Source organism: Benincasa hispida, chromosome 9 (genome assembly GCF_009727055.1).
Source record: "Benincasa hispida cultivar B227 chromosome 9, ASM972705v1, whole genome shotgun sequence".
Lineage (NCBI taxonomy): Eukaryota > Viridiplantae > Streptophyta > Magnoliopsida > Cucurbitales > Cucurbitaceae > Benincasa > Benincasa hispida.
In genome coordinates this window covers 56,477,324-56,492,265 of record NC_052357.1, presented here as the reverse complement: position 1 = coordinate 56,492,265, position 14,942 = coordinate 56,477,324, and positions in this window count along the sequence as shown.

Sequence of the window (14,942 nt, the reverse complement as noted above, 5' to 3'; positions counted from 1 at the left end):
CAGTTCCTCTTACCAAGGATTTAGTTCCTAGCAAACGTTGCCATAGGGAGAGATGACTCTTCGAATCGATAATGGTGAGGTTGTTTCAGCTATTGTTGTAGGCAGGCTGAAGTTATTTGTTGACAAGAAACGTTATCTGTTACTGGATAATGTTTTTGTAGTTTCTCATATTAAGAGGAACTTAATCTCGATTTCTTGTCTCATTGAACAAGGCTATATCGTCTTCTTTTATGAGAATAAAATGTTTATTTTCAAGAATGGAATGGAGATTGGTTCTGGTTCAATGGAGAATAACTTATATCTACTAAGGCCATTAGTCATAAAAGTCTTGTTTACCACTGAAATGTTCAATACGACAACAACAGCTAAAAGACCAAAGGTTTCTCCAAAGGAAATCGCCCATCATTGGCATCTAAGGTTAGGTCACATCAACCTTAATAGGATTGAGAAGTTGGTGAAAAGTGGACTTTTAAAGAGTTTAGAAGAAAACTCCTCTCCGGTATGTGAATCATGCCTTGAAGGCAAGATGACCAAACGACCTTTTACTGGAAAAGGATACAGAGCCAAGGAAGCCTTGCAGCTTGTACATTCAGACCTCTATGGTCCGATGAATGTTAGAGCTCGAGGTGGGTATGGATATTTTATCTCTTTCATAGATGATTATTCATGGTTTGGGTATCTCTTCCTAATGCAACGTAAGTCTGAAGCTCTTGACAAATTCAAGGATTATAAGGCTGAAGTTGAAAACTTGTTAGGTAAGAAGATAAAAACACTACGATCTGATCGTGATGAAGAGTATATGGACCTCCAATTCTGGAACTATATGATAGAATATGGGATTGCGTCCCAACTCTCAGCCCTAGGTACAGCTCAGCAGAATGGTGTATCAGAAAGGAGAAATAGGATCTTGTTGGACATGGTTCGTTCTATGATGAGTTATGCTCATATTCAAGACTCGTTTTGGGGTTATGTAGTGCAGACTGCATGTTATATCCTGAACAACGTTCCCTCGAAAAGTGTTTTTGAAACACCTATTGAGTTATGGAGCGGCCGTAAAGGTAGTTTACGCCACTTCAGGATTTGGGGCTGTCCGACATATGTGTTAACGACTAACCCAAAGAAGTTGGAACCACGTTCAAAGGTTTGCCTCTTTGTGGGCTACCCCAAGGGAACGAGAGGAGGATACTTCTATGATCCAAGTGAGAACAAATTGTTTGTTTCCACTAATGCTATCTTCTTAGAAGAAGATCGTATGACGGATCATAAGCCACAAAGTAAGATCATTTTACGTTAGATTTCAAGTGAGACTGAGACTGCTGAGGGTTCAACAACAGTTGTTGAACAGGCCAACAGATCAACAAGAGTTGTTGAGGTCAGAACATCTAGTCAACCAGCTAAAGAGTTGAGACTGCCTCGACGTAGTGAGAGGGTTATGAACCCGCTGGATCGCTACATGGGTTTGATTGAGGCCCATAACGTCATTATGAATGATGGGGTCAAGGATCCATTGTCTTTTAAGAAAGCAATGGAGGATGTTGACAAAGATGAATGGGTTAAGGCCATGAACCAGGAAATGGAGTCTATGTACTTCAATAACGTCTGGGAGCTTGTTGATCCACCTGATGGGGTTAAACCTATTGCGTGCAAGTGGATCTATAAGCGAAAGAGAGGTGTAAATGGAAAGGTGCAAACCTTTTCGGCTAGACTCGTGGCAAAGGGTTATACCCAAGTTCAGGGAGTTGACTATGAGGAAACTTTCTCATTTGTTGCCATGTTACAACATATCTAGATACTTCTATTCATTACTGCATATTATGACTATGACATTTGGCAAATGGACATCAAGACTGCCTTTCTGAATGGTAATCTTGAGGAGACCATCTATATGACTCAATAAGAAGGGTTCGTAGTTCCAGATCAAGAGTAAAGAGTTTGCAAGCTTAACAGGTCTATTTATAGGCTGAAACAAGTATCTCGATCTTGGAACATCAGATTTGACACTGCTGTCAAGTCGTTTGGCTTTGACTAGAACGTTGATGAGCCTTGTGTTTACAAGAAGATCATCAATAGCTCAGTAGCTTTCCTGGTACTATATGTGGATGATATCCCACTCATTGGGAATGATGTAGGATATCTTACTGACATTAAGAGTTGGCTAGCTGCCCATTTCCAAATGAAAGATTTGGGTGAGGCACAGTATGTTCTCGAGATCGCAAGAATAAACAGTTAGCCTTGTCTCAGGCATCGTACATTGATCAAATGTTGATCAGGTACAGGATGCAGGATTCTAAGAGGGGTTTGTTACCTTTCAGGCATGGAATCATTTTGTCTAAAGATCAATGTCCTAAGACACCACAAAAGGTTGAGGAGATGAGACGTATTCCCTATGCTTAGGAAGCTTGATGTATGCAACGTTGTGTACTAGACCCGACATTTGCTATGCAGTAGGGATTGTCAATCGGTATCAGTCAAATCCAGGATTTAATCACTGGACGGCGGTCAAGACGATCCTCAAGTATCTTTGGAGAATGAGGGACTACATGCTTGTGTATGGAGCTAAGGATCTAATCTTTACAGAATACACGAAATACAACGTTGCTGATCCCTTTACAAAGGCTCTCACGTCTAAAGTGTTCGAGGGTCACCTGGAAAGTTTGGGTCTATGGGACATGCGACATCTTGTCTAGGGCAAGTGGGAGATGATACTGGGGTATGCCCTAGTTTATTGTATATTGTACATTTTTGTATTGTATTGTACATTAGTCTCCCGAGTCATTAGGACAAGTGGGAGAATGTTGGGATTGGTGTCCTATTTCTCCCGGAGTCCCATTGTTTTATAAAGATACACATTGTTCAAAGAATAAAATAAGTGTTATTTAATTCTTGCATTTACTCATATCCAATAAACAAAGCTCCTTGGTTATCTTATGTGAACTTAAGCATGTATATGTGATATACAAGTGGATCATGCCTTAAGTGATAAACTAAATCGGTCTGTAGTATAAGGATTAAAGTGGGATACCTGATTCTGTTGAAACTACGAATACGACCCGCTTTGTAGAGGTTTGCAAGTGTTGTAAACTACTACAGATGGTAGATCCTGACCATTCGTGTGGATACATAGAGCGGGGGTGTCCTATACAAAGTGTTTGTATAAGACCTGAACCACGAGATGACTAGACTCTGTATATAACGCCATTGATACTAGAGACTTACATCTCACTTAAACGACCATAGGTGACATGACCTCAATCCTGAGTGTTTTGTGAACTCCTGCCTTTGAGGGCGGTTCTTTTATTAGTATGGGTCAAAATGGCCAAATTGCCAACTCAACATGCTTACCTTTTTGGGGACTTGTCTGATCTGGGAGCTGGGAACTCAATCCACAAGATGGAATTCACTCCTTTCCCAAAGCAGGGATAAGTAGAGAAATTGCTCCCTTAAGAGCTGATTTCGGGGCTTGAACATAGTGGCCACAGCTTCTCTTTGGAAGAGAAGACTCAGTCATAGTAGGACTATGACTTATGTTCATTAGAGGGATCAATGGTACTTAAAGAGACAGATGTAACTACAGAGGCATAACGTTTATTGACTCAGCTGTACTTAGGAGCGATCTATGAATAGTTGTCGCACCGCTGATTGGTTAAGATGGACACATAATATATCTATAGTAAGGAGAGTTCAGTTGTCAGTCTTTAGTGGAGTGCCTGGCAGTTAACGGATGATGGATCCCATGACTAAAGAGTTTAGTCAGTTATTCACGTACCGTTGGAGCTTCGGATCTACAGGTCCATGAGGTCCCCTTGGTAGCTTGGATTTTGTTTTGGATCAATTCTTGGTGTTGATTTGAAATGTTCAAATTGACAAGAGGTATTTTGATTATATATGATATAATCGGTATGATGTATGAGATACATCTAGTGGAGGATTGATGTAAATGAGATTTACATTAAGTACCATGGAATAGAAAAAGAACTATGATTTACATGTTGTCATGAGATAAAATATTAAACTATAGGTTATAAAATATAGTATGATAAGTTGGTTATCATTTATTTTATAATAATATTAATTATTAGATATTAATACTTTTTCTTTTAAATAACCATAGTAGTGGGTGGTTATTGGATCATGATAACCGTGAGTTTAAAGAAAAGTGGTTTCCTATTTGAAAGGAAGTTTTACAAAAGTTAAAAGAATTTTTAGTTTTCATCTCAGCGTATAGAAACTCACAGTGGTCGTCAAGTAATACAGATTTACTAAACGACGGTTGGCGAGCTAAACGAATCGTGTGCAGGTGTAAGCACAAAAGATCGTGGTAGTATTTACTAAACGATCGTATAGCTTTGCAAGACGATCACTAGCCAAGGTAAATGATCATGTAGAGTCTGTAGGCGATAGACCGAGCTAGACGATAGTTAAATGATCGCATAAGCTTTTGCTAGACGATCGCATAGATTTATCTAAATGATTGGGCATCGACCTATACGATATGTCTCTGCCATCTCCCACTTGCCCAGTTGTGTACGCAATCGTTGTTTCCTCTATTCGTCTGCCTCATACCAAGTCTGAACAGAGCCCACCCTCTTGATTCTCACACCAAGAATACCAAGGTCACCTTGTTGGTGGTGTCAGACTCAACTCGACTTTGTCGAGGTTTTCTGGAAGCCGTTTGTGTCGTTGACGAAGAGCACGAAGTGTTCATGTGGTGTTCGTGCTGTGTTGCGATCATTTAGATCGAGTGTTCGTGGTCGCTGTTGCTTGAGGAGTCGTGCAACGGAGCATGGAGACGCATCTTCCTATGTGCGTAGAGTTTTACTCTCTATTCCTTTGTATGTTTACATATTGTAATTTCTATATGAGTCGCATAACCGTTTGTTTGAAGTCGACTGTAAATTATTTGTTAATTCATGATTGTAATTTAGAATAGTCTTGTTCCGCTGCTCATGAAAATCTCGTTTCCGGTATCCTTTAGAAAAGTGCATGCTGGGCTGGGGTGAGCAGTGTTGCAACGCTCTCACCCCAGCGTTACGACACTGTGGTCATTCTTCATGATCTAGGTAGCAACATGAGCAACGTTGCAATGCTCAACGGTAGCGTTGCAATGCTGCCTGGACAGTAGCTCAGCATCAGAATTCTGCAGCTCGGCCTTCTTCACTTATTTCTTTAATTACATCTTAATTTCAACTCTAATGACTCCAAAAAAACTACAAATTTTGAGCACACATATAAGCTCATTAATCAAGAGCCAATTACAAATTTAACAAAGGGATCAAAGAGAATTTTAATACTAAAACTCAGAAATTCATATCAGTTCACCATTTTCATATATCTCATGAAAAAACACCCACAAGCCAAAATTAAACCAAATTGAATGCTTAAATGATGCTCTGATACCAATTGTTAGAGTTAGAAAATATGCAGAAGAAAAAAAACGGATCATTAAGCATTCTAATTCATTAATTTTGGCTTTGAATTAAGCATGCTTAAACTAACAAGATGGTTTCATGACATATTTTTGAAGATACACTTGAATCACAATTCCAACTGCAAATCTTCTCCAAATCAGCTTGTGAACCACCACAAGATCTTCTCTACTATCCTCTTGGTGCCTTGGATTGAACTGTGAAACTCAAAATAAGCTAGAATTGAAGGAAAAATAGAGATGAGGTCTCTGGTTTTTCACTTGGAAGAACCCTTCTTCCAACTTCAAATCTCAGGTTAAATTCTGATTTTTGAATCCTTTAATTCCACTCAAAAATGAAGTATATATTGCATGACATTCATGCTAAGAGAAACTATGCATGTATTACACCTTCTACTATGCATTTGATTGAGAATTTGAAGTGGAAGAGTGATTGAGCTAGTTGGAGATGGAAGTGGAAAATTCCAACTTTTCCATTTCCAATTTTCTTCTTTTTTTTCTTTTAATTTCAGTTTTTAATTCAATAATTAAAACTGAAATTATATTTAATTTTACAAAAATTAATTCAAAATTATTTTCTAATAAAATTAATAATTAATAATTAATTAGACAATTTAATTAATTCAATTAATTTAATATCAAATATTAAATTAATTTAACACTAATTCCACTATTATGAATCCCTATTCATGAATTTAATATTTAATTCATATTCAAATATTAATTGATTTTTCAATTTCGTTTAATTCCAAAATTAAATGCGTAATTATATCACATATAATTACTAATTCCCTTACTTCCAATTTGAACATTTCAAATAAACTTTTCATGCTACTCTAAGGCTAATCCATTCGTGAGCTAGTAGGGGGACCTTGTGGACCTACAGATCATGGGCTCCAATGATCCGAGAGTAATTGCCTAAACTCTTTACACCAAATTAACCCTTATTCATTAACTACTGGATCACTCCACTAGAGCCTAGAGTTGCACTCCTCTCACTGTAGATATATTATGTCCATTCGATATAACCATGATTAGTAAGTTAACTCTGCACAGGTTGTTCATAAAAACGACTGGGTCAAATGACTGTTTTACCCCTGAGATTACTTTTTGTTCCTTAAGTCTCACTGATCCTCTAATGAACAATTGGTTTGCGATTCGATCATCAAACCGAGTCCCTCTCCAGCCAATGAGAGGGTGGGACCCCTTATTCAGGACTTGGAGTCAGCAGTTAAGGGAACAACTTCTCTACTATCCCTAAAAGTGGGTAGGAGTAAATTTCATCTTACACCCTATGTCCCCAACTATCTAGCCTGTCTTACCCCTGAAATGGGAGGTTTATTGAATCGGCATTGTTGAGTCAATCCTCACCTATGCAAATCTAAGGATAATCCCGAATAAACAGATGTTCATAGTTAGCTCAAGATTAAGGTCAAGTTACCTAGGTCATCACTTTGAAATAGTCAGTCTTAAGATGTAAACAACGTTATAAAGTAAGAGTGACTTATTTCATGGTCCGATCTTGTGCAAACTCATTGCACAGGACATCCCCCTTCTCATGTCGTTACATGTACGAATTAGGATCACTTCATCTGTAACACTTTACAATTCCTTGTAACAACTACAGAATAGGCCATATCCAATAGTGTTACCAGAATAAGGCACCAAACCTTATTCATATACTATAGATTATTTTAACTATTTACTCAATCTCGATCCACTTTTATGTCTCCACATAAAGTTCAAGTATTCATGTAATAGTCATGGATCTTTTAGTTTATTGGATTTATTTCTTAAACGAAATAAGAAATTCGTATATTTAATAACAACTTTATTGAATTTTCAGAATAAGTTTTATTGTTTACAAACCACGAGTTTTAGGACATAAAACCCAACAATTTAGCTTCTTTGCTAATATCTACATTAGAAGGAAGAGTTGTAAGATCAAAAGTCAAACGAGGGGGTCTAGTTTATTAAATCTCAAATAGACATTTCCTTGTTGATCTCTTATGCATGTTGTTGTAAGCAAACTCTGCTTGTGCAAGGTTACTATCCCATTGTTTTGGTTCATTTCCATTTAGACATCGAAGCATATTACCCAATATTCAGTATGTAACTTCTGTTTTGACCATCTATTTATGGGTGTCTTGAAGAGCTAAATTTGAGGTTAGTGCCAAAATGTTTTCACAAACGTTTCAAAAAAAAAAAAAAAATATACATACATTTGACATCTTTATCAGACACAATTGTCTTTGGAATTCCATGAAGCTTGACAATATCTCAAAATGTTCAAAGCATCATATGTTTTCTTACAAGGTACAAAATGAGCCATTTTGCTAAACCTATCCACAATAAGAAATATAGAGTCAAACCTTTGTGCTTGGCAACCATAATATAAAATCTATCGATAAGTCCTCCAAAATGTTAGTAGGGATTGGAAGAGAAGTATACAAACCAGTGTTTTGAGTTTGACCTTTGGAGATTTTGCAAGTAAAGCAGTTTTGACTAAACTGTTGACATCTTTTTGAAGTTGAGGCCAGAAAAAACGTGTGACAAGTGTTTTATAGGTTTTTTCATGGCCTAAATGAGTTGCTAAGCTGTCCGAATGGGCTTCCCTGATGATAACCTCGCGTGGAGATCCTTCTGGGATGCATAACCTATTACCACAAAATAAAAAACCATCCGAAAGGTGGTAGTCCTTAGGAGGAGAGTTAGAGAAACATGTTTTCCAAATATCATAGAAATCAAGGTCATTCTCATAACAAGTTGATAGGTGGTCAAAGGCAATAATTTTAGTTTAAAGCATGGTAAGGAGGGATGAATTTCTACTCAAGGCATCAATCACTTTGTTAGTGATTTCGACGGCATGCTTGATGATAAAATTGAATTTTTGTATAAAACAAATCCATCTAGCATGCATTCAATTTATGTTTTTCTAAGAATGAAAGAATTTTAAGGAATAATGATCGGTTATTAAACAAATTCCTTGCCTATAAGATAATGTTCCTATTGATGAAGGGCTCTGACCAATGCATAAAGTTCTTGTTCATAGGTAGACCACTTTTGTGTAGTCTTACTTAACTTTTCACTAAAAAACTCCAGAGAATGAGATTCTTGTGAAAGGACAGCCCATATGCAAATAGAACATGCATCTACAACTACTTCGATACTTAAGTAAAATTTGAAAGGGCTAAACCCAGTGGATTGGCTAGCTTGTCTTTTAAAGCATTAAAACTATCCAAAGTCTCTTTAGGACCATGAAAATTTACTTTTCTTTAGACGATGAATTAAATGGCCAGTTATAGAGCTAAAATTATTAATAAATTTGCGGTAACATGATGCTAAACTAGGAAAAGATTGCACCTCTTTGACCGATGTAAGTATTGACCATTCTTTGATGGTTGCAATTTTTTAAGGATCTGCTTGGACACCTTCTTGTCCAATAATGAAGCCAAGAAATTTGATGATGCTGCATAAGAAGACACATTTCTTAGGATTGATGTATAGAGTATTAGATTCAAGGACAGATAATACTTCCTAGAGGTGTGTAAGGTGGTCATTGACAGTCTTGCTATAAATTAGGATGTCATTGAAGTAAATGACCACAAATTTGTTGATGCAAGGTAAAAATATTTGGTACATAAGTCTCATAAAAGTGCTAGGTGCATTTGACAACCCAAAGTGCATCAAAAGCCATTCAAATAGTTATTGATTAGTTTTGAATGCGATTTTTTACTCACCCCCCGTCTAATTTTTATTTGGTGGTATCCACTATGTAGATCCATCTTGGAAAATACCTTTGCACCAGTTAATTGGTCAAGTAGATAAGAAATTTTTGGGATTAGAAATCTATATTTGATTGTTATCCTATTGACCACATGGCTATCTATGCATAAACACCAACTACCATCTTTTTGGGGAACCAAAAGAGCTGAGACAACACAAGGGCTGAGGCTAGGTTGAATATGTTTCTTATGTAAAAGATCTTGGATAATGGCTTGAATGTCTCGATATTCACTAGGACTCATTCGATAGTGGGACAAGTGAGGTAAAGAAGATCCAAAGATGAAATCTATGTTATGTTGGATGTCTCGGAGTGGACGTAGGTCACTTAGGACCTTAATAATGGAGGGAAACTTGTCTAAAAGGTTGTGCACTTAGTTGTCTATAGTGGTTGGTAATAAGGCCTTAGGTTAGGCATGAACAAACAAAGGTAGTTTGAATGTATTTTCATTTTCCCATACTTGTTTATAGGGCATGGTAGAAAATAAGTTTGCCTTGTGCTTCTCCCTGATGGTATGTTTGCTCATAGGAGCTTTCAAATCAATAGGCACAAGGATCACCTTTTTACCCATCCATTCAAACTCATATGTGTTGCCATTACCATTATATTTGGCATGGTTATCATATTGCAAAGGTATTCCAAATAGAATGTGACAAGTGTCCGTTTCTAGGACATCGCGTATAATTTGATCTTTGTAGTATGTTCGAATTGACAATGGAACCGTATAAAGTTCATTAACAATAACCTCTTCCCCCTTTTTCATCCATCCTACTTTATAGGGGCTTGGATGGGAGTCAACTTTTAGCTTAAGGTGGTACACATGTTTCTTAGACACCATGTTTTATGTGTTACTACTATCAATGATAACATTGCACACCTTCCCGTTGATGGTATAATGGGTTCTAGACAACGTGTGCCTTTGAGGATTTGTTTCAGTTACCGGAGTCAAGTGGATCTTCTGGATTACACAAGAAAGAATGTCTCCCTCATTCGGTTGAGCCACATTGATGTCTTCCTTAGAGTAATCCTCATCTGCTTCATCCTCATGCTCTTATTGAATTGTGAGGTTCTTCTTTTGGGGACAATCGTTAGAAAGGTATCCCATTTGACCACACCTAAAGCATTTGCCAAGATTAGGTCTGTTATAAGGATTATTGTTATTTCTAGAAGAAAAAATAAAAGGACTTCCCCTAGACTCAACTTCTTTCCCCTTGTTTCTGGTCGAAACTTTATTGGACTACCCTTCTAAAGTTTTTGCCATGGATTTTCTGGTTATTGATGAATTCTATTCCAATTGATCCTTCTGCTAACCCATCGTTTCTGTTTTAAGACCTCATTTTCTTCAATTGTGGAGGCTATGGACACTGCTTCTACCAAGCAAGATAGGGGTTGAAGGTGCACCTTTTCTTTGATGTCTTGCCATAACCCATCAATTAACGGAGTCACTTGTTGACTATCACTCTCGGCCAAGTTGTTCCTAGCACTTAAACCATGAAATTCTCCTATGTAGTCTTCAATGGATTGAGCTTCTTGCTTGCAATGTTGAAACTGACTGTAGAGAATCCTTTCATTGTTAGTGACAAGAAGCGCTTCTTCATTAGTTTCAACATTTTGGGTCATCTAATTATAGGCCTTTTATCATACAAATATCGATTACCTTAAATTTGATCTCACCACGCCGACAGGCCACTTTTAAGTTTCAAAGAAATAAGTTTTACCTTCTTGTGTTCTAGGGTTCCCATATAGTCGAAGAATTTTTCCACACTTTTCACCCGATCCAAAAAGATTCTGCATTCATCTTGCCATTATATTTGGGTATGTCAATCTTCATTTTAAAGTCATTTTCTTGCCTCCAATTTTGTTGTCCATGCCAATCTTGATAATTATCTTGATTTCCCTACCCTTGTGCTTGTGCAAAAGGAATTTGTTGTTTAAAATATGGGTTATTATGTTGAGGTGGATGCATCATTCTTGCTCGGTAGTGTAGTTGGGGACTACTCAAGTCTTCATCCTCGAATGAATTAAAGTTGGTGGCACAGATCTAAAAGGTGGGTAAATCGATAGATGTTGATGATTATGAATAGGATTTGGTCGTTACGCTCCTCTGTCTTCAAATCTTTAATGTAGTCTTACTGGTTCTTGAATTCTTGGAGGAAATTCTTGGACCTTATGCAAATCTTGGTTTCCTTGAAGAAATTGATGCTTGTTTTCAGGCCTTTGTTGAATTTCTTACAACTGATATTGATTGTTTCCACTAACTCGGTGTCCACCCGATGCTTCTTGATGAGTTATTGGTTGATTTTCAACCATTCTTCCCATATCCACAGTCAGTTTTTCAATTGCTAGTTGCAAACCCACTGTAGAACTTTGTATAGCACTCATATGATCCATGATGCTATTGAAAGTAGTTTCTAGATTTTCTAATCTTCGGTTGGTGGTTTGAGAAGAAGTGGAAAAATATGCTTCCACATCATTAGAAGAGAGGGGGAGAAGAGTGGAGATTTTATTGAGCCCTTTACTGGCCATAAGGCCCCTTCATGAGGTTGCTCTGATACCAATTGATGAAGATTAAAGAGTCTTGGAGAAATCTTGAAAGAATCTTGAAGCTGAAGATTTTATTAATTAATTAAAATGAGCAATGAGTTCCCTTAAATAGGCCAAAGGGAAAGGGTTTATACACACCTAATTAACTAACCAACCTATTACCTTTTAAATAGACCCAAAGGAGAAGGGTTTTGTCACACCTATTCTAAAATTAAAACTAAATTTAAAAGAGAATATAATATGTGATTTTATAAGAAATACCCAAGATATCCTTTTTATAAGAAATACTCAAAATACCCTTAATCTCCTTACATCACCCTCTCTATTGATCCTCTCTCTCCTGAGGCCTGTTTTTGGTGTTAGCAGATTCTTTTTTTCTTGTAATGCTCGTTATTAATGTGAATTCTATGATCTCAAGCTTTAAATCCTTTCTTCAGCTTGTAAAATGTCATCCTCACCTTAAAAATTGAGTAGAGCTTGAACAAAGATATTTTCTCTCTGATTTGGTTTCCCTTGGAATGAACTGCACTAGGCTCTATTTATAGGGGAGGTATTTATCCCTAGTCCTAATCTATTTAGGACCATAAATACTTGTATTCTAAAAGGACTGAGGTGATCTTTGCCTTTTACAATATGAGTTAAAAATACAATCCATTTAGCTACATGTTCGAAAAAGCGAGCTTTGGTTATTTCATTAAACTTCGGAACATCGAGACGCTACTGCCTCATCAATCCAGTTGTTGCTTCTGTGTTGAATCGTTACAATACTCTTCTTTACAGTGTTGTGATGTTGCTCTATTTTTCTTCAATTTTGGAACCTTTTAATTTCTGTTCTTTAATGCTCAAAAAGCTTTATTTTATCCATTGACTCCTCAATTGTGCTCCAAATGCTCAAAACCTGAAATTTTACCTAATAAATTCATGAAAGTACTAAATTTCATCCAAAAACTAGCTAAACATAAGCTTATGTTTTTCTCACTTTTATTTACTACTAGACCCAATCCATGATAGTGAGGATATTGTTGAGGATCTCACACCGAAAAAGTTGACCAAACCTTTATCATTTTTGTACTAAAGGTCACTCATCTCATTACCAATTGGTTTTGCTATAGAACCTCATGTTTATCTAATATTGTGTGAGAATTAATGAAGCCTAAACTAAAAATTTTCAGTAAAATAAATAAACAATAAATATCTCAACCAAGGATGGTGGGTCTAAAGAGGCATCTTCTTGAAGGACCATGTTAAGGATCCCATATTAGAAAAGTGAAGAAACTTCATAATCCTTACAAGATACATGAGTTATTTCTTTGATTACCAATTGATTTTGAGACAAAACTCCATATTCATCTAACCTATACAAATAACCTTTTGAAATAAGAAATTTTGACAACCAGAGGACAGAAATTTCCAAGCGTAATATAGAAAATGAGTATATCAATATGATACACACAACAATTTGTTTGATGTTTGAAATTTTAAAATAATAATGTCATTTTCTATGAGTGTAATGTTGTCTTTGAATTTTCCTGTACTTAACCTCTAAACGATCATTAGCCACACAAATTTTTGTGGTCTAAAAATTAATCATTGAAAAAAGTTATTTAACACCATGATTAAAGAATCATAGGCCACAATTAAAAGTAACAGGCTAGACCACTCTTAAAGGAAGAAACTTTAGTCTAGAATCAATCATGAAAAAATACTTTTAGACAAGAACTGAAAAGACTGATCTATAATTACAAATTGCAATATAGAACCATGGAATTGAAAAGAAAAGAAAAAAGAGGGTTTATGGTGTGAAATCGGTAATTAAAAGAAAAAAATAAACAAGAAACCCCACTACTAATACAATAAAAGGAAGAAAAAAGAGTTTATGGTGTGAGATTTCCATATGCTCAAAATTTTTATAGGGGAATTTCGATTTTTCCTTAATTTCTCGAAATTTTGAGATTTTCCCCCCAACAATTAGGTATACTAATTCAATAGAAGTTTTTTTCTATTTTTTTATAAAAAAAATTATTTTAAAAAAACCACACATTTATTTTTGTCTTCACTTAAACTTTTTTCCATTGAATTTTTATCATTTTACCTCAAAATTGAATTGATGTGAGTTTTGTTATTTTACCACCCAAAACTTTTATTTTCAAAAAAACCAAAATTGAGAAAAATGACATACAACTATTTTTAACTTCATTCAAACCTTTTATTTGAGGTGTTCATGGGTTGGGTTATAAGACTTTTTAGACCCAACCCAATTGTTCAAGTTGTACACTTTTTTCAACACAAATAACCCTTATGAAAAAATGAACCCAACCCAACCCAACCATGAAATATTTGGGTTGGATTGGTTCGAGTTAACCGGGTCATTTATTTCAAATTTTGTTATAAAAAAAAAACAAAACGTAAATATGTAAAAATATAATTTAATTATTTTCATATATTGAATTAAGATTAACAACTCAATTTCAATTTATATAGTGAAATTTTTTATCTAAATTGTAAAGAAACTAGTTTTAAGAATCGTTGAAGAATAAATTATTAAAAAAATATTGAAATTAAATAAAATTAAAATTAATATATGTATAAATAATTGTATTATAAATAATAAAAAAAATATTTTAAAGTCAATAATTGGATTGGTTTTGGTTATATTAGGTGACCCATGAACCAACCCAATCTATAAAATTTTCATTTATTTGAACCCAACCCAACCCAAACAGTACGAATTGAATTGGGTTGATCGATTTTTTCGGATCATCGGATTTTTTGAACACCCCTACCTTTTATACCACAACCATATATACCAACCCATGCCTCTAACCCTGTCCCAGTCACAGCCCAACCCAAATTCCTAGTCCACATGTATCCAATCTCACATCAGCCACTAGCCCAGCTATTCATCGTCCACATTACCCATATATCTCCATATCTACAAGCTCACCAACATCAGTTAGGTTATTGAATATAAGGCACTGGTGAAAAAATCAAATATGGCAGTTGGTCCCTCCACTTACCTAAATATTGTTGGAAATAATGGATCTTTCGTATTAAATGGAACACGAATGGGACGATTCAGAGGTATAATGCATGGCTGGTTCCAAAGGAATTTCATCGGAGAATGTTAAAAAAATGCATGATTTTGTGACATATGTTTTGGAATTTTTCCTTAGTTAAAGTCGTACTTTG